Below are 22560 nucleotides of genomic sequence, written 5' to 3' on the forward strand. Positions count from 1 at the left end.
AGCAAGGCAACGTAAATCAACGTAAAGCAAGGCAACGTAAAGCAAGGCAACGTAAAGCAAAATAAAGCAACGTAAAGCAAGGCAACGTAAAGCAAGGCAACGTAAAGCAAGGCAACGTAAAGCAAGGCAACGTAAAGCAACGTAAAGCAAGGCAACGTAAAGCAACGTAAAGTAACGTAAAGCAAGACAACGTAAAGCAAGGCAACGTAAAGCAACGTAAAGCAAGGCAAAGTAAAGCAAGGCATCGTAAAGCAACGTAAAGCAAGGCAACGTAAAGCAACGTAAACAACGTAATGCAAGGCAACGTAAAGCAAGGCAACGTAAAGCAACGTAAAGCAAGGGAACGTAAAGCAAGGCAACGTAAAGCAACGTAAAGCAAGGCAACGTAAAGCAACGTAAAGCAACGTAAAGCAAGGCAACGTAAAGAAAGGCAACGTAAAGTAACGTAAAGCAACGTAAAGCAAGGCAACGTAAAGCAAGGCAACCTAAAGCAAGGAGACGTAAAGCAAGGCAACGTAAAGCAACGTAAAGCAAGGCAACGTAAAGCAATGTAAAGCAAGGCAACGTAAAGCAAGGCATCGTAAAGAAACGTAAAGCAAGGCAACGTAAAGCAAGGCAACGTAAAGCAACGTAAAGCAACGTAAAGCAAGGCAACGTAAAGCAACGTAAAGGAACGTAAAGCAAGGCAACGTAAAGCAAGGCAACATAAAGCAACGTAAAGCAAAGTAAAGCAACGTAAAGCAACGTAAAGCAACATAAAGCAAGGCAACATAAAGGAAGGCAACGTAAAGCAACGTAAAGCAACGTAAAGCAAGGCAACGTAAAGTAACGTAAAGCAAGGCAACGTAAAGCAAGGCAACATAAAGCAACGTAAAGCAACATAAAGCAACGTAAAGCAACGTAAAGCAACATAAAGGAAGGCAACATAAAGGAAGGCAACGTAAAGCAACGTAAAGCAAGGCAACGTAAAGCAACGTAAAGCAAGGCAACGTAAAGCAACGTAAAGCAAGGCAACGTAAAGCAACGTAAAGCAAGGCAACGTAAAGCAACGCAACGTAAAGCAACGTAAAGCAACGTGGAGATGCGAGGGGAGGCGAGGCGAGGCAAGGCAACGTAAAGGAACGTAAAGCAAGGCAACGTAAAGCAAGGCAACGTAAAGCAACGTAAAGCAAGGCAACGTAAAGCAAGGCAACGTAAAGCAAAATAAAGCAACGTAAAGCAAGGCAACGTAAAGCAAGGCAATGTAAAGCAACGTAAAGCAAGGCAACGTAAAGCAATGTAAAGCAACGTAAAGCAAGGCAACGTAAAGCAAGGCAACGAAAAGCAACGTAAAGCAACGTGGAGAGGCGAGGGGAGGCGAGGTGAGGCAAGGCAATGTAAAGCAACGTAAAGCAAGGCAACGTAAAGCAAGGCAACGTAAAGCAAGGAAACGTAAAGCAACGTAAAGCAAGGGAACGTAATGCAAGGCAACGTAAAGCAACGTAAAGCAAGGCGACGTAAAGCAAGGCAACGTAAAGCGACGTAAAGCAAGGCAACGAAAAGCAGCGTAAAGCAACGAAAAGCAACGTAAAGTAACGTAAAGCAAGGCAACGTAAAGCAAGACAACATAAAGCATCGTAAAGCAACGTAAAGCAACGTAAAGCAAGGCAACGTAAAGCAACGTAAAGCAAAGTAAAGCAAGGCAACGTAAAGCAACGTAAAGCAAGGCAACGTAAAGCAACGTAAAGCAAGGCAACGTAAAGCAATGTAAAGCAAAGTAAAGCAAGGTAACGTAAAGCAACGTAAAGCAAGGCAACGTAAAGCAAGGCAACGTAAAGCAACGTAAATCAAGGCAACGTAAAGCAACGCAACGTAAAGCAAGGTAAACAAGGCAACGTAAAGCAAGGCAACGTAAAGCAACGTAAAGCAACATAAAGCAAGGCAACGTAAAGCAAGGCAACGTAAAGCAAGGCAACGTAAAGCAAGGCAACGTAAAGCAAGGCAACGTAAGGCAAGGCAACGTAAAGCAAGGCAACGTAAAGCAACACCACGTAAAGCAAGGCAACGTAAAGCAAGGCAACATAAAGCAACGTAAAGCAACGTAAAGCAACGTAAAGCAACGTAAAGCAACGTAAAGCAAGGCAACGTAAAGCAACCTAAAGCAATGTAAAGCAAGGGAACGTAAAGCAACGTAAAGCAAGGCAACGTAAAGCAACGTAAAGCAAGGCAACGTAAACCAAGGCAACGTAAAGCAAGGCAACGTAAAGCAACGTAAGGCGACGTAAAGCAACGTAAAGCAAGGCAACGTAAAGCAACGTAAAGCAAGGCAACGTAAAGCAAGGCAATGTAAAGCAACGTAAAGCAAGGCAACGTAAAGCAACGTAAAGCAACGTAAAGCAAGGCAACGTAAAGCAACGTAAAGGAAGGCAACGTAAAGCAAGGCAACGTAAAGCAACGTATAAGAAACGTAAAGCAAAGACACGTAAAGCATGGCAACATAAAGCAACGTAAGGCAACGTAAAGCAAGGCAACGTAAAGCAACGTAAAGCAAGGCAACGTAAAGCAACGTAAAGCAACATAAAGCAAGGCAACATAAAGCAAGGCAACATAAAGCAAGGCAACGTAAAGCAACGTAAAGCAAGGCAACGTAAAGCAACGTAAAGCAAGGCAACGTAAAGCAAGGCAACGTAAAGCAACGTATAAGAAACGTAAAGCAAAGACACGTAAAGCATGGCAACATAAAGCAACGTAAGGCAACGTAAAGCAAGGCAACGTAAAGCAACGTAAAGCAACGTAAAGCAAGGCAACGTAAAGCAACATAAAGCAAGGCAACATAAAGCAAGGCAAAGTAAAGCAACGTAGAGCAACGTAAAGCAACGTAAAGCAAGGCAACGTAAAGCAACGTAAAGCAACGTAAAGCAAGGCAATGTAAAGCAAGGCAACGTAAAGCAACCTAAAGCAAGGCAACGTAAAGCAAGGCAACGTAAAGCAAGGCAACGTAAAGCAACGTAAAGCAAGGCAACGTAAAGCAAGGCAACGTAAAGCAAAATAAAGCAACGTAAAGCAAGGCAACGTAAAGCAAGGCAACGTAAAGCAAGGCAACGTAAAGCAAGGCAACGTAAAGCAACGTAAAGCAAGGCAACGTAAAGCAACGTAAAGTAACGTAAAGCAAGACAACGTAAAGCAAGGCAACGTAAAGCAACGTAAAGCAAGGCAAAGTAAAGCAAGGCATCGTAAAGCAACGTAAAGCAAGGCAACGTAAAGCAACGTAAACAACGTAATGCAAGGCAACGTAAAGCAAGGCAACGTAAAGCAACGTAAAGCAAGGGAACGTAAAGCAAGGCAACGTAAAGCAACGTAAAGCAAGGCAACGTAAAGCAACGTAAAGCAACGTAAAGCAAGGCAACGTAAAGAAAGGCAACGTAAAGTAACGTAAAGCAACGTAAAGCAAGGCAACCTAAAGCAAGGAGACGTAAAGCAAGGCAACGTAAAGCAACGTAAAGCAAGGCAACGTAAAGCAACGTAAAGCAATGTAAAGCAAGGCAACGTAAAGCAAGGCATCGTAAAGAAACGTAAAGCAAGGCAACGTAAAGCAAGGCAACGTAAAGCAACGTAAAGCAACGTAAAGCAAGGCAACGTAAAGCAACGTAAAGGAACGTAAAGCAAGGCAACGTAAAGCAAGGCAACATAAAGCAACGTAAAGCAAAGTAAAGCAACGTAAAGCAACGTAAAGCAACATAAAGCAAGGCAACATAAAGGAAGGCAACGTAAAGCAACGTAAAGCAACGTAAAGCAAGGCAACGTAAAGCAACGTAAAGGAACGTAAAGCAAGGCAACGTAAAGCAAGGCAACATAAAGCAACGTAAAGCAACATAAAGCAACGTAAAGCAACGTAAAGCAACATAAAGGAAGGCAACATAAAGGAAGGCAACGTAAAGCAACGTAAAGCAAGGCAACGTAAAGCAACGTAAAGCAAGGCAACGTAAAGCAACGTAAAGCAAGGCAACGTAAGGCAACGTAAACAAGGCAACGTAAAGCAACGTAAAGCAACGCAACGTAAAGCAACGTAAAGCAACGTGGAGATGCGAGGGGAGGCGAGGCGAGGCAAGGCAACGTAAAGGAACGTAAAGCAAGGCAACGTAAAGCAAGGCAACGTAAAGCAACGTAAAGCAAGGCAACGTAAAGCAAGGCAACGTAAAGCAAAATAAAGCAACGTAAAGCAAGGCAACGTAAAGCAAGGCAATGTAAAGCAACGTAAAGCAAGGCAACGTAAAGCAATGTAAAGCAACGTAAAGCAAGGCAACGTAAAGCAAGGCAACGAAAAGCAACGTAAAGCAACGTGGAGAGGCGAGGGGAGGCGAGGCGAGGCAAGGCAATGTAAAGCAACGTAAAGCAAGGCAACGTAAAGCAAGGCAACGTAAAGCAAGGAAACGTAAAGCAACGTAAAGCAAGGGAACGTAATGCAAGGCAACGTAAAGCAACGTAAAGCAAGGCGACGTAAAGCAAGGCAACGTAAAGCGACGTAAAGCAAGGCAACGAAAAGCAGCGTAAAGCAACGAAAAGCAACGTAAAGTAACGTAAAGCAAGGCAACGTAAAGCAAGACAACATAAAGCATCGTAAAGCAACGTAAAGCAAGGCAACGTAAAGCAACGTAAAGCAAAGTAAAGCAAGGCAACGTAAAGCAACGTAAAGCAAGGCAACGTAAAGCAATGTAAAGCAAAGTAAAGCAAGGTAACGTAAAGCAACGTAAAGCAAGGCAACGTAAAGCAAGGCAACGTAAAGCAACGTAAATCAAGGCAACGTAAAGCAACGCAACGTAAAGCAAGGTAAACAAGGCAACGTAAAGCAAGGCAACGTAAAGCAACGTAAAGCAACATAAAGCAAGGCAACGTAAAGCAAGGCAACGTAAAGCAAGGCAACGTAAAGCAAGGCAACGTAAAGCAAGGCAACGTAAGGCAAGGCAACGTAAAGCAAGGCAACGTAAAGCAACACCACGTAAAGCAACGTAAAGCAACGTAAAGCAAGGCAACGTAAAGCAACGCAAAGCAACGTAAAGCAAGGCAACGTAAAGCAACGTAAAGCAAGGCAACGTAAACCAAGGCAACGTAAAGCAAGGCAACGTAAAGCAACGTAAGGCGACGTAAAGCAACGTAAAGCAAGGCAACGTAAAGCAAGGCAACGTAAAGCAAGGCAATGTAAAGCAACGTAAAGCAAGGCAACGTAAAGCAACGTAAAGCAACGTAAAGCAAGGCAACGTAAAGCAACGTAAAGCAACGTAAAGGAAGGCAACGTAAAGCAAGGCAACGTAAAGCAACGTATAAGAAACGTAAAGCAAAGACACGTAAAGCATGGCAACATAAAGCAACGTAAGGCAACGTAAAGCAAGGCAACGTAAAGCAACGTAAAGCAAGGCAACGTAAAGCAACGTAAAGCAACATAAAGCAAGGCAACATAAAGCAAGGCAACGTAAAGCAACGTAAAGCAACGTAAAGCAAGGCAACGTAAAGCAACGTAAAGCAAGGCAACGTAAAGCAAGGCAACGTAAAGCAACGTATAAGAAACGTAAAGCAAAGACACGTAAAGCATGGCAACATAAAGCAACGTAAGGCAACGTAAAGCAAGGCAACTTAAAGCAACGTATAAGAAACGTAAAGCAAAGACACGTAAAGCATGGCAACATAAAGCAACGTAAGGCAACGTAAAGCAAGGCAACGTAAAGCAACGTAAAGCAAAGTAAAGCAAGGCAACGTAAAGCAACATAAAGCAAGGCAACATAAAGCAAGGCAAAGTAAAGCAACGTAGAGCAACGTAAAGCAAGGCAACGTAAAGCAACGTAAAGCAAGGCAATGTAAAGCAAGGCAACGTAAAGCAACGTAAAGCAACCTAAAGCAAGGCAACGTAAAGCAAGGCAACGTAAAGCAAGGCAACGTAAAGAAACGTAAAGCAAGGCAACGTAAAGCAAGGCAACGTAAAGCAAAATAAAGCAACGTAAAGCAAGGCAACGTAAAGCAACGTAAAGCAATGCAACGTAAAGCAACGTAAAGTAACGTAAAGCAAGGCAACGTAAAGCAAGACAACGTAAAGCAAGGCAACGTAAAGCAACGTAAAGCAAGGCAAAGTAAAGCAAGGCATCGTAAAGCAACGTAAAGCAACGTAAAGCAAGGCAACGTAAAGCAACGTAAATCAACGTAATGCAAGGCAACGTAAAGCAAGGCAACGTAAAGCAACGTAAAGCAAGGGAACGTAAAGCAAGGCAACGTAAAGCAACGTAAAGCAAGGCAACGTAAAGCAACGTAAAGCAACGTAAAGCAAGGCAACGTAAAGAAAGGCAACGTAAAGTAACGTAAAGCAACGTAAAGCAAGGCAACGTAAAGCAAGGCAACCTAAAGCAAGGAGACGTAAAGCAACGTAAAGCAAGGCAACGTAAAGCAACGTAAAGCAAGGCAACGTAAAGCAACGTAAAGCAACGTAAAGCAAGGCAACGTAAAGCAAGGCATCGTAAAGAAACGTAAAGCAAGGCAACGTAAAGCAAGGCAACGTAAAGCAACGTAAAGCAACGTAAAGCAAGGCAACGTAAAGCAACGTAAAGGAACGTAAAGCAAGGCAACGTAAAGCAAGGCAACATAAAGCAACGTAAAGCAAAGTAAAGCAACGTAAAGCAACGTAAAGCAACATAAAGCAAGGCAACATAAAGGAAGGCAACGTAAAGCAACGTAAAGCAACGTAAAGCAAGGCAACGTAAAGAAACGTAAAGGAACGTAAAGCAAGGCAACGTAAAGCAAGGCAACATAAAGCAATATAAAGCAACGTAAAGCAACGTAAAGCAACGTAAAGCAACATAAAGGAAGGCAACATAAAGGAAGGCAACGTAAAGCAACGTAAAGCAAGGCAACGTAAAGCAACGTAAAGCAACGTAAAGCAAGGCAACGTAAAGCAACGTAAAGCAAGGCAACGTAAAGCAACGTAAACAAGGCAACGTAAAGCAACATAAAGCAAGGCAACGTAAAGCAACGCAACGTAAAGCAACGTAAAGCAACGTGGAGATGCGACGGGAGGCGAGGCGAGGCAAGGCAACGTAAAGGAACGTAAAGCAAGGCAACGTAAAGCAAGGCAACGTAAAGCAACGTAAAGCAAGGCAACGTAAAGCAAGGCAACGTAAAGCAAAATAAAGCAACGTAAAGCAAGGCAACGTAAAGAAAGGCAACGTAAAGCAACGTAAAGCAAGGCAACGTAAAGCAAGGCAACGTAAAGCAAGGCAACGTAAAGCAACGTAAAGCAACGTAAAGCAAGGCAACGTAAAGCAACGTAATGCAATGTAAAGCAAGGCAACGTAAAGCAACGTAAAGCAACGTAAAGCAAGGCAACGTAAAGCAACGTAAAGCAACGTAAAGCAAGGCAACGTAAAGCAAGGCAACGTAAAGCAAGGCAACGTAAAGCAAGGCAATGTAAAGCAACGTAAAGCAAGGCAACGAAAAGCAACGTAAAGCAACGAAAAGCAACGTAAAGTAACGTGGAGAGGCGAGGGGAGGCGAGGCGAGGCAAGGCAATGTAAAGCAACGTAAAGCAAGGCAACGTAAAGCAAGGAAACGTAAAGCAACGTAAAGCAAGGGAACGTAATGCAAGGCAACGTAAAGCAACGTAAAGCAAGGCGACGTAAAGCAAGGCAACGTAAAGCGACGTAAAGCAAGGCAACGAAAAGCAACGTAAAGCAACGAAAAGCAACGTAAAGTAACGTGGAGAGGCGAGGGGAGGCGAGGCGAGGCAAGGCAATGTAAAGCAACGTAAAGCAAGGCAACGTAAAGCAAGGAAACGTAAAGCAACGTAAAGCAAGGGAACGTAATGCAAGGCAACGTAAAGCAACGTAAAGCAAGGCGACGTAAAGCAAGGCAACGTAAAGCGACGTAAAGCAAGGCAACGAAAAGCAACGTAAAGCAACGAAAAGCAACGTAAAGTAACGTAAAGCAAGGCAACGTAAAGCAAGACAACATAAAGCATCGTAAAGCAACGTAAAGCAACGTAAAGCAAGGCAACGTAAAGCAACGTAAAGCAAAGTAAAGCAAGGCAACGTAAAGCAACGTAAAGCAAGGCAACGTAAAGCAACGTAAAGCAACGTAATGCAAGGCAACGCAAAGCAAGGCAACGCAAAGCAAGGGAACGTAAAGCAAGGCAACGTAAAGCAACGTAAAGCAAGGCAACGTAAAGCAACGTAAAGCAACGTGGAGAGGCGAGGGGAGGCGAGGCGAGGCAAGGGAATGTAAAGCAACGTAAAGCAAGGCAACGTAAAGTAACGTAAAGCAACGTAAAGCAAGGCAACGTAAAGCAAGGCAACCTAAAGCAAAGAGACGTAAAGCAAGGAAACGTAAAGCAAGGCAACGTAAAGCAACGTAAAGCAAGGCAACGTAAAGCAAGGCATCGTAAAGAAACGTAAAGCAAGGCAACGTAAAGCAACGTAAAGCAACGTAAAGCAAGGCAACGTAAAGCAACGTAAAGGAACGTAAAGCAAGGCAACATAAAGCAACGTAAAGCAACGTAAAGCAAGGCAACGTAAAGCAACGTAAAGCAACATAAAGCAAGGCAACATAAAGGAAGGCAACGTAAAGCAACGTAAAGCAACGTAAAGCAAGGCAACGTAAAGCAAGGAAACATAAAGCAACGTAAAGCAAGGCAATGTAAAGCAACGTAAAGCAACGTAAAGCAAGGCAACGTAAAGCAACGTAAAGCAACGTAAAGCAAGGCAACGTAAAGCAACGTAAAGCAACGTAAAGCAAGGCAACATAAATCAAGGCAACGTAAAGCAACGTAAAGCAACGTGGAGAGGCGAGGGGAGGCGAGGCGAGGCAAGGCAATGTAAAGCAACGTAAAGCAAGGCAACGTAAAGCAAGGAAACGTAAAGCAACGTAAAGCAAGGGAACATAATGCAAGGCAACGTAAAGCAACGTAAAGCAACGAAAAGCAAGGCAAAGTAACGTAAAGCAAGGCAACGTAAAGCAAGACAACATAAAGCATCGTAAAGCAACGTAAAGCAACGTAAAGCAAGGCAACGTAAAGCAACGTAAAGCAACGTAAAGCAAGGCAACGTAAAGCAACGTAAAGCAACGTAATACAAGGCAACGCAAAGCAAGGCAACGTAAAGCAAGGGAACGTAAAGCAAGGCAACGTAAAGCAACGTAAAGCAAGGCAACGTAAAGCAACGTAAAGCAACGTGGAGAGGCGAGGGGAGGCGAGGCGAGGCAAGGCAACGTAAAGCAAGGAAACGTAAAGCAAGGTAACGTAAAGCAAGGCAACGTAAAGCAACGTAAATCAAGGCAACGTAAAGCAAGGCAACGTAAAGCAAGGCAACATAAAGCAACGTAAATCAACGTAAAGCAAGGCAACGTAAAGCAAGGCAACGTAAAGCAACATAAAGTAACGTGACGAGGCGAGACGAGGCAAGGCAATGTAAAGCAAGGCAACGTAAAGCAACGTAAATCAACGTAAAGCAACGTAAAGCAACGTAAAGCAAGGCAACGTAAAGCAACGTAAAGCAAGGCAACGTAAAGCAACGTAAAGCAACGAAAAGCAACGTAAAGCAAGGCAACGTAAAGCAATGTAAAGCAACGTAAAGCAATGTAAAGCAACGTAAAGCAAGTCAACGTAAAGCAACGTAAATCAATGTAAGGCAACATAAACCAAGGCAACGTAAAGCAATGTAAAGCAACGTAAAGCAATGTAAAGCAACGTAAAGCAAGGCAACGTAAAGCAACGTAAAGCAAGGCAACGTAAAGCAAGGCAACGTAAAGCAACGTAAAGCAACGCAAAACAAGGCAATGTAAAGCAAGGCAACGTAAAGCAACGTAAAGCAACGTAAAGCAAGGCAACGTAAAGCAAGGCAACGTAAAGCAACGTAAAGCAAGGCAACGTAAAGCAAGGCAACGTAAAGCAACGTAAAGCAAGGCAACGTAAAGCAAGGCAACGTAAAGCAAGGCAACGTAAAGCAACGTAAGGCAACGTAAAGCAAGGCAACGTAAAGCAACGTAAAGCAACGTAAAGCAAGGCAACGTAAAGCAACGTAAAGCAAGGAAACGTAAAGCAATGTAAAGCAACATAAAGCAAGGCAACGTAAAGCAACGTAAAGCAACGTAAAGCAACGAAAAGCAAGGCAACTTAAAGCAAGGCAACGTAAAGCAACGTAAAGCAAAGTAAAGCAACATAAAGGAAGGCAACATAAAGCAAGGCAACATAAAGCAAGGCAACGTAAAGCAATGTAAAGCAACATAAAGCAAGGCAACGTAACGCAACGTAAAGCAAGGCAACGTAAAGCAAGGCAACGTAAAGCAACGTAAAGCAACGTAAAACAAGGCAATGTAAAGCAAGGTAACGTAAAGCAACGTAAAGCAAGGCAACTTAAAGCAAGGCAACGTAAAGCAACGTAAAGCAACGTAAAGCAAGGCAACGTAAAGCAAGGCAACGTAAAGCAAGGCAACGTAAAGCAACGTAAAGCAACGTAAAGCAAGGCATCGTAAAGCAACGTAAAGCAACGTAAAGCAACGTAAAGCAAGGCAACGTAAGGCAAGGCAACGTAAGGCAAGGCAACGTAAAGCAAGGCAACGTAAAGCAACGTAAAGCAACGTAAAGCAAGGCAACGTAAAGCAACGTAAAGCAAGGCAACGTAAAGCAAGGCAACCTAAAGCAACGTAAAGCAAAGTAAAGCAAGGCAACGTAAAGCAAGGCAACGTAAAGCAACGTAAAGCAACGTAAAGCAAGGCAACGTAAAGCAAGGCAACGTAAAGCAACGTAAAGAAAGGCAACGTAAAGCAAGGCAACGTAAAGCAACGTAAAGCAAAGTAAAGCAAGGCAACGTAAAGCAACGTAAAGCAACGTAAAGCAAGGCAACGTAAATCAAGGCAACGTAAAGCAAAGTAAAGCAAGGCAACGTAAAGCAAGGCAACGTAAAGCAACGTAAAGCAAGGCAACGTAAAGCAAGGCAACGTAAAGCAACGTAAAGCAAGCCAACGTAAAGCAAGGCAACGTAAAGCAACGTAAAGTAACGTAAAGCAAGGCAACGTAAAGCAAGGCAACGTAAAGCAACGTAAAGTAAGGCAACGTAAGGCAACGTAAAGCAAGGCAACGTAAAGCAACGTAAAGCAAGGCAACGTAATGCAAGGCAACGTAAAGCAAGGCAACATAAAGCAACGTAAAGCAACGTAAAGCAACGTAAAGCAAGGCAACGTAAAGATAATCAACGTAAGGCAAGGCAACGTAAAGCAAGACAACGTAAAGCAAGGCAACGTAAAGCAACGTAAATCAAGGCAACGTAAATCAAGGCAACGTAAAGCAAGGCAACGTAATGTAGGCAACGTAAAGCAAGGCAACGTAAAGCAAGGCAACGTAAAGCAAGGCAACGTAAAGCAAGCAACGTAAAGCCACGTAAAGCAAGGCAACGTAAAGCAAGGCAACGTAAGGCAAGGCAACGTAAGGCAAGGCAATGTAAAGCAAGGAACGTAAAGCAAGGTAACGTAAAGCAAGGCAACGTAAGGCAAGGCAACGTAAAGCAAGGCAACGTAAAGCAAGGCAACGTAAAGCAAGGCAACGTAAAGCAAGGCAACGTAAAGCAACGTAAAGCAAGGCAACGTAAAGCAACGTAAAGCAAGGCAACTTAAAGCAAGGCAACGTAAAGCAACGTAAAGCAAGGCAACGTAAACCAAGGCAACTTAAAGCAACTTAAAGCAACGTAAAGCAAGGCATTGTAAAGCAACGTAAAGCAAGGCAAGGTAAAGCAACGTAAAGCAAGGCATCGTAAAGCATTGCAACATAAAGCAACGTAAAGCAACGTAAAGCAACGTAAAGGAAGGCAACGTAAAGCAAGGCAACGTAAGGCAAGGCAACGTAAAGCAAGGCAACGTAAAGCAAGGCAACGTAAAGCAAGGCAACGTAAAGCAACGTAAAGCAAGGCAACGTAAAGCAAGGCAACGTAAAGCAAGGCAACGTACGGTAAGGCAACGTAAAGCAAGGACACGTAAAGCAAGGCAACGTAAGGCAAGGCAACGTAAAGCAAGGCAACGTAAAGCAACATAAATCAAAGCAACGTAAAGCAATGTAAAGCAAGGCAACATAAAGCAACGTAATGCAATGTAAAGCAAGGGAACGTAAAGCAACGTAATGCAACGTAAAGCAAGGAAACGTAAAGCAACGTAAAGCAATGTAAAGCAAGGGAACGTAAAGCAACTTAAAGCAATGTAAAGCAAGGCAACGTAAAGCAAGTCAACGTAAAGCAAGGCAACGTAAAGCAACGTAAAGCAAGGCAACGTAAAGCAAGGCAACGTAAAGCAACGTAAAGCAAGGCAACGTAAAGCAAGGCAACGTAAAGCAAGGCAACGTAAAGCAACGTAAGGCAACGTAAAGCAAGGCAACGTAAAGCAACGTAAAGCAACGTAAAGCAAGGCAACGTAAAGCAACGTAAAGCAAGGCAACGTAAAGCAATGTAAAGCAACATAAAGCAAGGCAACGTAAAGCAACGTAAAGCAACGAAAAGCAACGTAAAGCAAGGCAACTTAAAGCAAGGCAACGTAAAGCAACGTAAAGCAAAGTAAAGCAACATAAAGTAAGGCAACATAAAGCAAGGCAACATAAAGCAAGGCAACGTAAAGCAATGTAAAGCAACATAAAGCAAGGCAACGTAACGCAACGTAAAGCAAGGCAACGTAAAGCAAGGCAACGTAAAGCAACGTAAAGCAACGTAAAACAAGGCAATGTAAAGCAAGGTAACGTAAAGCAACGTAAAGCAAGGCAACTTAAAGCAAGGCAACGTAAAGCAAGGCAACGTAAAGCAACGTAAAGCAACGTAAAGCAAGGCAACGTAAAGCAAGGCAACGTAAAGCAAGGCAACGTAAAGCAACGTAAAGCAACGTAAAGCAAGGCATCGTAAAGCAACGTAAAGCAACGTAAAGCAACGTAAAGCAAGGCAACGTAAGGCAAGGCAACGTAAGGCAAGGCAACGTAAAGCAAGGCAACGTAAAGCAACGTAAAGCAACGTAAAGCAAGGCAACGTAAAGCAAAGTAAAGCAAGGCAACGTAAAGCAAGGCAACCTAAAGCAACGTAAAGCAAAGTAAAGCAAGGCAACGTAAAGCAAGGCAACGTAAAGCAACGTAAAGCAACGTAAAGCAAGGCAACGTAAAGCAAGGCAACGTAAAGCAACGTAAAGAAAGGCAACGTAAAGCAAGGCAACGTAAAGCAACGTAAAGCAAAGTAAAGCAAGGCAACGTAAAGCAACGTAAAGCAACGTAAAGCAAGGCAACGTAAATCAAGGCAACGTAAAGCAAAGTAAAGCAAGGCAACGTAAAGCAAGGCAACGTAAAGCAACGTAAAGCAAGGCAACGTAAAGCAAGGCAACGTAAAGCAACGTAAAGCAAGCCAACGTAAAGCAAGGCAACGTAAAGCAACGTAAAGTAACGTAAAGCAAGGCAACGTAAAGCAAGGCAACGTAAAGCAACGTAAAGTAAGGCAACGTAAGGCAACGTAAAGCAAGGCAACGTAAAGCAACGTAAAGCAAGGCAACGTAATGCAAGGCAACGTAAAGCAAGGCAACATAAAGCAACGTAAAGCAACGTAAAGCAACGTAAAGCAAGGCAACGTAAAGATAATCAACGTAAGGCAAGGCAACGTAAAGCAAGACAACGTAAAGCAAGGCAACGTAAAGCAACGTAAATCAAGGCAACGTAAATCAAGGCAACGTAAAGCAAGGCAACGTAATGTAGGCAACGTAAAGCAAGGCAACGTAAAGCAAGGCAACGTAAAGCAAGGCAACGTAAAGCAAGCAACGTAAAGCCACGTAAAGCAAGGCAACGTAAAGCAAGGCAACGTAAGGCAAGGCAACGTAAGGCAAGGCAATGTAAAGCAAGGAACGTAAAGCAAGGTAACGTAAAGCAAGGCAACGTAAGGCAAGGCAACGTAAAGCAAGGCAACGTAAAGCAAGGCAACGTAAAGCAAGGCAACGTAAAGCAAGGCAACGTAAAGCAACGTAAAGCAAGGCAACGTAAAGCAACGTAAAGCAAGGCAACTTAAAGCAAGGCAACGTAAAGCAACGTAAAGCAAGGCAACGTAAACCAAGGCAACTTAAAGCAACTTAAAGCAACGTAAAGCAAGGCATTGTAAAGCAACGTAAAGCAAGGCAAGGTAAAGCAACGTAAAGCAAGGCATCGTAAAGCATTGCAACATAAAGCAACGTAAAGCAACGTAAAGCAACGTAAAGGAAGGCAACGTAAAGCAAGGCAACGTAAGGCAAGGCAACGTAAAGCAAGGCAACGTAAAGCAAGGCAACGTAAAGCAACGTAAAGCAAGGCAACGTAAAGCAAGGCAACGTACGGTAAGGCAACGTAAAGCAAGGACACGTAAAGCAAGGCAACGTAAGGCAAGGCAACGTAAAGCAAGGCAACGTAAAGCAACATAAATCAAAGCAACGTAAAGCAATGTAAAGCAAGGCAACATAAAGCAACGTAATGCAATGTAAAGCAAGGGAACGTAAAGCAACGTAATGCAACGTAAAGCAAGGAAACGTAAAGCAACGTAAAGCAATGTAAAGCAAGGGAACGTAAAGCAACTTAAAGCAATGTAAAGCAAGGCAACGTAAAGCAAGTCAACGTAAAGCAACGTAAAGAAAGGCAACGTAAGGCAAGGAAACGTAAAGCAAGGAAACGTAAGGCAAGGCAACGTAAAGCAACGTAAAGCAAGGCAACGTACGGCAAGGCAACGTACGGCAAGGCAACGTAAAGCAAGGCAACGTAAAGCAACGTAAAGCAAGGCAACGTAAAGCAAGGCAACGTAAAGCAACGTAAAGCAAATTAAAGCAAGGCAACGTAAAGCAAGGCAACGTAAAGCATCGTAAAGCAAGGCAATATAAAGCAACATAAAGCAACGTAAAGCAAGGCAACATAAAGCAAGGCGACGTAAAGCAAGGCAACGTAAAGAAAGGCTACGTAAAGCAACGTAAAGCAAGGCAACATAAAGCAAGGCAACGTAAAGCAACGTAAAGCAATCCAACGTAAAGCAAGGCAACGTAAAGCAACGTAAAGCAACGTAAAGCAAGGCAACGTAAAGCAAGGCAACGTAAAGCAACGTAAAGCAACGTAAAGCAAGGCAACATAAAGCAACGTAAAGCAACGTAAAGCAAGGCAATGTAAAGCAACGTAAAGCAAGGCAACGTAAAGCAACGTAAAGCAACGTAAAGCAAGGCAACGTAAAGCAAGGCAACGTAAAGCAACGTAAAGCAAGGCAACGTAAAGCAAGGCAACGTAAAGCAACGTAAAGCAAGGCAACGTAAAGCAAGGCAACGTAAAGCAACGTAAAGCAAAGTAAAGCAAGGCAACGTAAAGCAACTTAAAGCAAGGCAACGTAAATCAAGGCAACGTAAAGCAAAGTAAAGCAAGGCAACGTAAAGCAAGGCAACGTAAAGCAAGGCAACGTAAAGCAACGTAAAGCAAGGTAACGTAAAGCAACGTAAAGCAAGGCAACGTAAAGCAACGTAAAGCAACGTAATGCAAGGCAACGTAAAGCAAGGCAACATAAAGCAACGTAAAGCAACGTAAAGCAACGTAAAGCAAGGCAACGTAAAGATAATCAACGTAAGGCAAGACAACGTAAAGCAAGGCAACGTAAAGCAACGTAAATCAAGGCAACGTAAAGCAAGGCAACGTAAGGTAGGCAACGTAAAGCAAGGCAACGTAAAGCAAGGCAACGTAAAGCAAGCAACGTAAAGCAACGTAAGGCAAGGCAACGTAAAGCAAGGCAACGTAAAGCAACGTAAAGCAAGGCAACGTAAAGCAAGGCAACGTAAAGCAAGGCAACGTAAAGCAAGGCAACGTAAAGCAAGGCAACGTAAAGCAACGTAAAGCAAGGCAACGTAAAGCAACTTAAAGCAAGGAAACGTAAAGCAACGTAAAGAAAGGCAACGTAAACCAAGGCAACGTAAAGCAACGTAAAGCAACGTAAAGCAAGGCAACGTAAAGCAAGGCAACGTAAAGCAACGTAAAGCAACGTAAAGCAAGGCAAGGTAAAGCAACGTAAAGCAAGGCAACGTAAAGCATTGCAACGTAAAGCAACGTAAAGCAACGTAAAGCAACGTAAAGGAAGGCAACGTAAAGCAAGGCAACGTAAGGCAAGGCAACGTAAAGAAAGGCAACGTAAAGCAAGGAAACGTAAAGCAACGTAAAGCAACGTAAAGCAAGGCAACGTAAAGCAAGGCAACGTACGGTAAGGCAACGTACGGTAAGGCAACGTAAAGCAAGGACACGTAAGGCAAGGCAACGTAAGGCAAGGCAACGTAAAGCAAGGCAACGTAAAGCAACATAAATCAAAGCAACGTAAAGCAATGTAAAGCAAGGCAACATAAAGCAACGTGATGCAATGTAAAGCAAGGGAACGTAAAGCAACGTAATGCAACGTAAAGCAAGGAAACGTAAAGCAACGTAAAGCAATGTAAAGCAAGGGAAAGTACAGCAACGTAAAGCAACGTAAAGAAAGGCAACGTAAAGCAAGTCAACGTAAAGCAACGTAAAGAAAGGCAACGTAAAGCAAGGAAACGTAAGGCAAGGCAACGTAAAGCAACGTAAAGCAAGGCAACGTACGGCAAGGCAACGTACGGCAAGGCAACGTAAGGCAAGGCAACGTAAGACAAGGCAACGTAAGGCAAGGCAACGTAAAGCAACGTAAAGCAAGGCAACGTAAAGCAACGTAAAGCAAATTAAAGCAAGGCAACGTAAAGCAAGGCAACGTAAAGCAACGTAAAGCAAGGCAATATAAAGCAACATAAAGCAATGTAAAGCAAGGCAATATAAAGTAAGGCGACGTAAAGCAAGGCAACGTAAAGCAACGTAAAGCAAGGCAACGTAAAGCAAGGCTACGTAAAGCAACGTAAAGCGAGGCAACATAAAGCAAGGCAACGTAAAGCAACGTAAAGCAACGTAAAGCAAGGCAACGTAAAGCAAGGCAACGTAAAGCAACGTAAAGCAACGTAAAGCAACGTAAAGCAAGGCAACATAAAGCAACGTAAAGCAACGTAAAGCAATGTAAAGTAAGGCAACGTAAAGAAAATCAATGTAAAGGAAAGGCAACGTAAAGCAAGGCAACGTAAAGCAACGTAAAGCAAGGAAACGTAAGGCAAGGCAACGTAAAGCAAGGCAACGTAAAGCAAGCAACGTAAAGCAACGTAAAGCAAGGCAACGTAAAGAAAATCAACGTAAAGGAAAGGCTACGTAAAGCAAGGCAACGTAAAGCAAGGCAACGTAAAGCAAGGCAACGTAAGGCAAGGCAACGTAAAGCAAGGCAACGTAAGGCAAGGCAACGTAAAGCAAGGCAACGTAAGGCAACGTAAAGCAAGGCAACGTAAAGCAACGTTAAGCGAGGCAACGTAAAGCAAGGCAACGTAAAGCAACGTAAAGCAAGGCAACGTAAAGCAAGGCAACGTAAAGCAAGGCAACGTAAAGCAACGTAAAGCAACGCAACGTAAAGCAATGCAACGTAAAGCAACGTAAAGCAACGTAAAGCAAGGCAACGTAAAGCAAGGCAACGTAAGGCAAGGCAACGTAAAGGAAGGCAACGTAAAGCAACGTAAAGCAAGGCAACGTAAAGCAAGGCAACGTACGGTAAGGCAACGTAAAGCAAGGCAACGTAAAGCAAGGCAACGTAAGGCAAGGCAACGTAAAGCAAGGAAAAGTAAAGCAACATAAATCAAGGCAACGTAAAGCAATGTAAAGCAAGGCAACGTAAAGCAACGTAAAGCAATGTAAAGCAAGGGAACGTAAAGCAACTTAAAGCAACGTAAAGCAAGGAAACGTAAAGCAACGTAAAGCAACGTAAAGCAAGGGAACGTAAAGCAAGGCAACGTAAAGCAACGTAAAGCAAGGCAACTTAAAGCAAGGCAACGTAAAGCAACGTAAAGCAAGGGAACGTAAAGCAAGGCAACGTAAAGCAACGTAAAGCAAGGCAACTTAAAGCAAGGCAACGTAAAGCAACGTAAAGCAAGACAACGTAAAGCAAGGCAACGTAAAGCAACGTAAAGCAACGTAAAGCAAGGCAACGTAAAGCAAGGCATCGTAAAGCAACGTAAAGCAAGGCAACGTAAAGCAAGGCAACGTAAAGCAACGTAAAGCAACGTAAAGCAAGGCAACGTAAAGCAACGTAAAGCAAGGCAACGTAAAGCAACGTAAAGCAAGATAAAGCAAGGCAACGTAAAGCAAGGCAACGTAAAGCAAGGCAACGGAAAGCAAGGCAACGTAAAGCAAGGCAACGTACGGTAAGGCAACGTAAATCAAGGACAAGTAAAGCAAAGCAACGTAAGGCAAGGCAACGTAAAGCAAGGCAACGTAAAGCAACATAAATCAAAGCAACGTAAAGCAATGTAAAGCAAGGCAACATAAAGCAACGTAATGCAATGTAAAGCAAGGGAACATAAAGCAATGTAAAGCAACGTAAAGCAAGGAAACGTAAAGCAACGTAAAGCAATGTAAAGCAAGGCAACGTAAGGCAAGGCAACGTAAGGCAAGGCAACGTAAGGCAAGGCAACGAAAAGCAAGGCAACATAAAGCAACGTAAAGCAAGGCAACGTAAAGCAAGGCAACGTAAAGCAAGGCAACGTAAGGCAAGGCAACGTAAAGCAAGGCAACGTAAAGCAACGTAAAGCAAGGCAACGTACGGCAAGGCAACGTAAAGCAAGGCAACGTAAAGCAAGGCAACGTAAGGCAAGGCAACGTAAAGCAACATAAAGCAAGGCAACGTAAAGCAAGGCAACGTAAAGCAACGTAAAGCAAATTAAAGCAAGGCAACGTAAAGCAAGGCAACGTAAAGCAACGTAAAGCAACGTAAAGCAAGGCAACGTAAAGCAACGTAAAGCAACGTAAACCAAGGCAACGTAAAGGAACGTAAAGCAATGTAATGCAAGGCAACGTAAAGCAAGGCAACATAAAGCAACGTAAAGCAATGTAAAGCAAGGCAACGTAAAGAAAATCAACATAAAGGAAAGGCAACTTAAAGCAAGGCAACGTAAAGAAAGGCAACGTAAAGCAACGTAAAGCAAGGCAACGTAAAGCAAGGAAACGTAAGGCAAGGCAACGTAAAGTAAGGCAACGTAAAGCAAGGCAACGTAAAGCAAGGCAACGTAAAGCTAGCAACGTAAAGCAACGTAAAGCAAGGCAACGTAAGGCAAGGCAACGTAAGGCAAGGCAACGTAAAGCAAGGCAACGTAAAGCAAGGCAACGTAAAGCAAGGCAACGTAAGGCAAGGCAACGTAAAGCAAGGCAACGTAAGGCAAGGCAACGTAAAGCAAGGCAACGTAAGGCAAGGCAACGTAAAGCAAGCAACGTAAAGCAACGTAAAGCAAGGCAACGTAAAGCAACGTAAAGCAAGGCAACGTATAGCAACGGAAAGCAAGGCAACGTAAAGCCAGGCAACGTAAAGCAACGTAAAGCAACGCAACTTAAAGCAAGGCAACGTAAAGCAACGTAAAGCAAGGCAACGTAAAGCAAGGCAACGTAAAGCAACGTAAAGCAAGGCAACGTAAAGCAAGGCAACGTAAAGCAACGTAAAGCAAGGCAATGTAAAGCAATGCAACGTAAAGCAACGTAAAGCAACGTAAAGCAAGGCAACGTAAAGCAAGGCAACGTAAAGCAACGTAAAGCAAGGCAACGTACGGTAAGGCAACGTAAAGCAAGGCAACGTAAAGCAAGGCAACATAAGGCAAGGCAACGTAAAGCAAGGCAACGTAAAGCAACATAAATCAAGGCAACGTAAAGCAATGTAAAGCAAGGCAACATAAAGCAATGTAAAGCAAGGGAACGTAAAGCAATTTAAAGCAACGTAAAGCAAGGAAACGTAAAGCAACGTAAAGCAATGTAAAGCAAGGTAACGTAAACAACGTAAAGCAACGTAAAGCAAGGCAACGTAAAGCAAGGCAACGTAAAGCAAGGCAACGTAAAGCAAGGCAACGTAAGGCAAGCCAACGAAAAGCAAGGCAACGTAAAGCAAGGCAACGTAAAACAACGTAAAGCAAGGCAACGTAAGGCAAGGCAACGTAAGGCAAGGCAACGTAAGGCAAGGCAACGTAAAGCAACGTTAAGTAATGCAACGTAAAGCAAGGCAACGTAAAGCAAGGCAACGTAAAGCAAGGCAACGTAAGGCAAGGCAACGTAAAACAAGGCAACGTAAAGCAACGTAAAGCAAGGCAACGTAAAGCAATGTAAAGCAAGGCACAGTAAAGCAATGTAAAGCAAGGGAACGTAAAGCAACGTAAAGCAAAGTAAAGCAATGTAAAGCAAGGGAACGTAAAGCAACGTAAAGCAACGTAAAGCAAGGCAACGTACAGCAAGGCAACGTAAAGAAACGTAAAGCAACGTAAAGCAAGGCAACGTAAAGCAAGGCAACGTAAGGCAAGGCAACGTAAAGCAAGGCAACGTAAAGCAACGTAAAGCAAGGCAACGTAAAGCAAGGCAACGTAAAGCAAGGCAACGTAAAGCAACGTAAAGCAACGTAAAGCAAGGCAACGTAAAGCAAGGTAAAGCAAGGCAACATAAAGCAACGTAAAGCAACGTAAAGCAAGGCAACGTAAAGCAACGTAAAGCAACGAAAAGAAGGTCAACGTAAATCAACATAAAGCAACGTAAAGCAAGGCAACGTAAAGCAACGTAAAGCAACGTAATGCAAGGCAACGTAAAGCAAGGCTACATAAAGCAACGTAAAGCAACGTAATGCAACGTAAAGCAAGGCAACGTAAAGCAACGTAAAGCAAGGCAACGTAAAGCAAGGAAACCTAATGCAAGGCAACGTAAAGCAAGGCAACGTAAAGCAAGGCAACGTAAAGCCAGGCAACGTAAAGCAACGTAAAGCAAGGCAACGTAAAGCAAGACAACCTAAGGCAAGGCAACCTAAGGCAAGGCAACGTAAAGCAAGGTAACGTAAAGCAACGTAAAGCAACGTAAAGCAAGGCAACGTAAAGCAAGGCAACGTAAAGCAACGTAAAGAAAGGCAACGTAAAGCAAGGCAACGTAAAGCAACGTAAAGCAAGGCAACGTAAAGCAACGCAACGTAAAGCAACGTAAACAAGGCAACATAAAGCAAGGAATCGTAAAGCAACGTAAAGCAACGTAAAGCAACATAAAGCAAGGCAACGGAAAGGAAGGCAACGTAAAGCAACGTAAAGCAACGTAAAGCAAGGCAACGTAAAGCAAGGCAACGTAAAGCAACGTAAAGCAAGGCAACGTAAAGCAAGGCAACGTAAAGCAAGGAAACGTAAAGCAACGTAAAGGAAGGCAACGTAAAGCAACGCAACGTAAAGCAACGTAAAGCAACGTAAATCAATGTAAAGCAAGGCAACGTAAAGCAACGTAAAGCAACGTAAAGCAAGGTAACGTAAAGAAAGGCAACGTAAAAAAACGTAAAGCAAAGTAAAGCAACATAAACAAGGCAACATAAAGCAAGGCAACGTAAAGCAACGTAAAGCAAGGCAACGTAAAGCAAGGCAACGTAAAGCAACGTAAAGCAAAGTAAAGCAAAGCAACGTAAAGCAAGGCAACGTAAAGCAACGTAAAGCAACGTAAAGCAAGGCAACGTAAAGCAAGGCAACTTAAAGCAACGTAAAGCAACGTAAAGCAAGGCAACATAAAGCAAGGCAACGTAAAGCAACGTAAAGCAACGTAAAGCAAGGCAACGTAAAGCAACGTAAAGCAACGTAAAGGAAGGCAACGTAAAGCAAGGCAACATAAAGCAATGTAAAGCAACGTAAAGCAAGGCAACTTAAAGCAAGGCAACGTAAAGCAACTTAAAGAAACGTAAAGTAAAGCAACGTAAAACAAGGCAACGTAAAGCAACGTAAAGCAACGTAAAGCAAGGCAACGTAACGCAAGGCAACGTAAAGCAACGTAAACCAACGTGGAGAGGCGAGGGGAGGCGAGGCGAGGCAAGGCAACGTAAAGCAAGGCAACGTAAAGCAACGTAAAGCAACGTGGCGAGGCAAGGCAACGTAAAGCAAGGCAACGTAAAGCACCGTAAAGCAAGGAAACGTAAAGCAAGGCAACGTAAAGCAACGTAAAGCAAGGTAAAGTAACGTAAAGCAAGGCAACTTAAAGCAAGGCAAGGTAAAGCAACGTAAAGCAACGTAAAGCAACTTAAAGCTAGGCAACATAAAGCAAGGCAATGTAAAGCAACGTAAAGCAACCTAAAGCAAGGCAACATAAAGCAACGTAAAGCAAGGCAACGTAAAGCAATGCAACGTAAAGCAAGGCAACGTAAAGCAACGTAAAGCAACGTGGCGAGGCGAGGCAAAGCAACGTAAAGCAACGTAAAGCAAGGCAACGTAAAGCAAGGCAACGTAAAGCAACGTAAAGCAAGGCAACGTAAAGCACCGTAAAGCAAGGCAACGTAAAGCAAGGCAACGTAAAGCAATGTAAAGCAAGGCAACGTAAAGCAAGGCAACGTAAAGCAACATAAAGCAAGGCAACGTAAAGCAAGGCAACGTAAAGCAAGGCAACGTAAAGCAAGGTAAAGAATCGTAAAGCAAAGCAACGTAAAACAAGGCAACTTAAAGCAACGTAAAGCAACGTAAAGCAAGGCAACGTAA

This window comes from Phaenicophaeus curvirostris, chromosome 28 (assembly GCF_032191515.1).
Source record: "Phaenicophaeus curvirostris isolate KB17595 chromosome 28, BPBGC_Pcur_1.0, whole genome shotgun sequence".
Taxonomy (NCBI): Eukaryota; Metazoa; Chordata; class Aves; order Cuculiformes; family Cuculidae; genus Phaenicophaeus; species Phaenicophaeus curvirostris.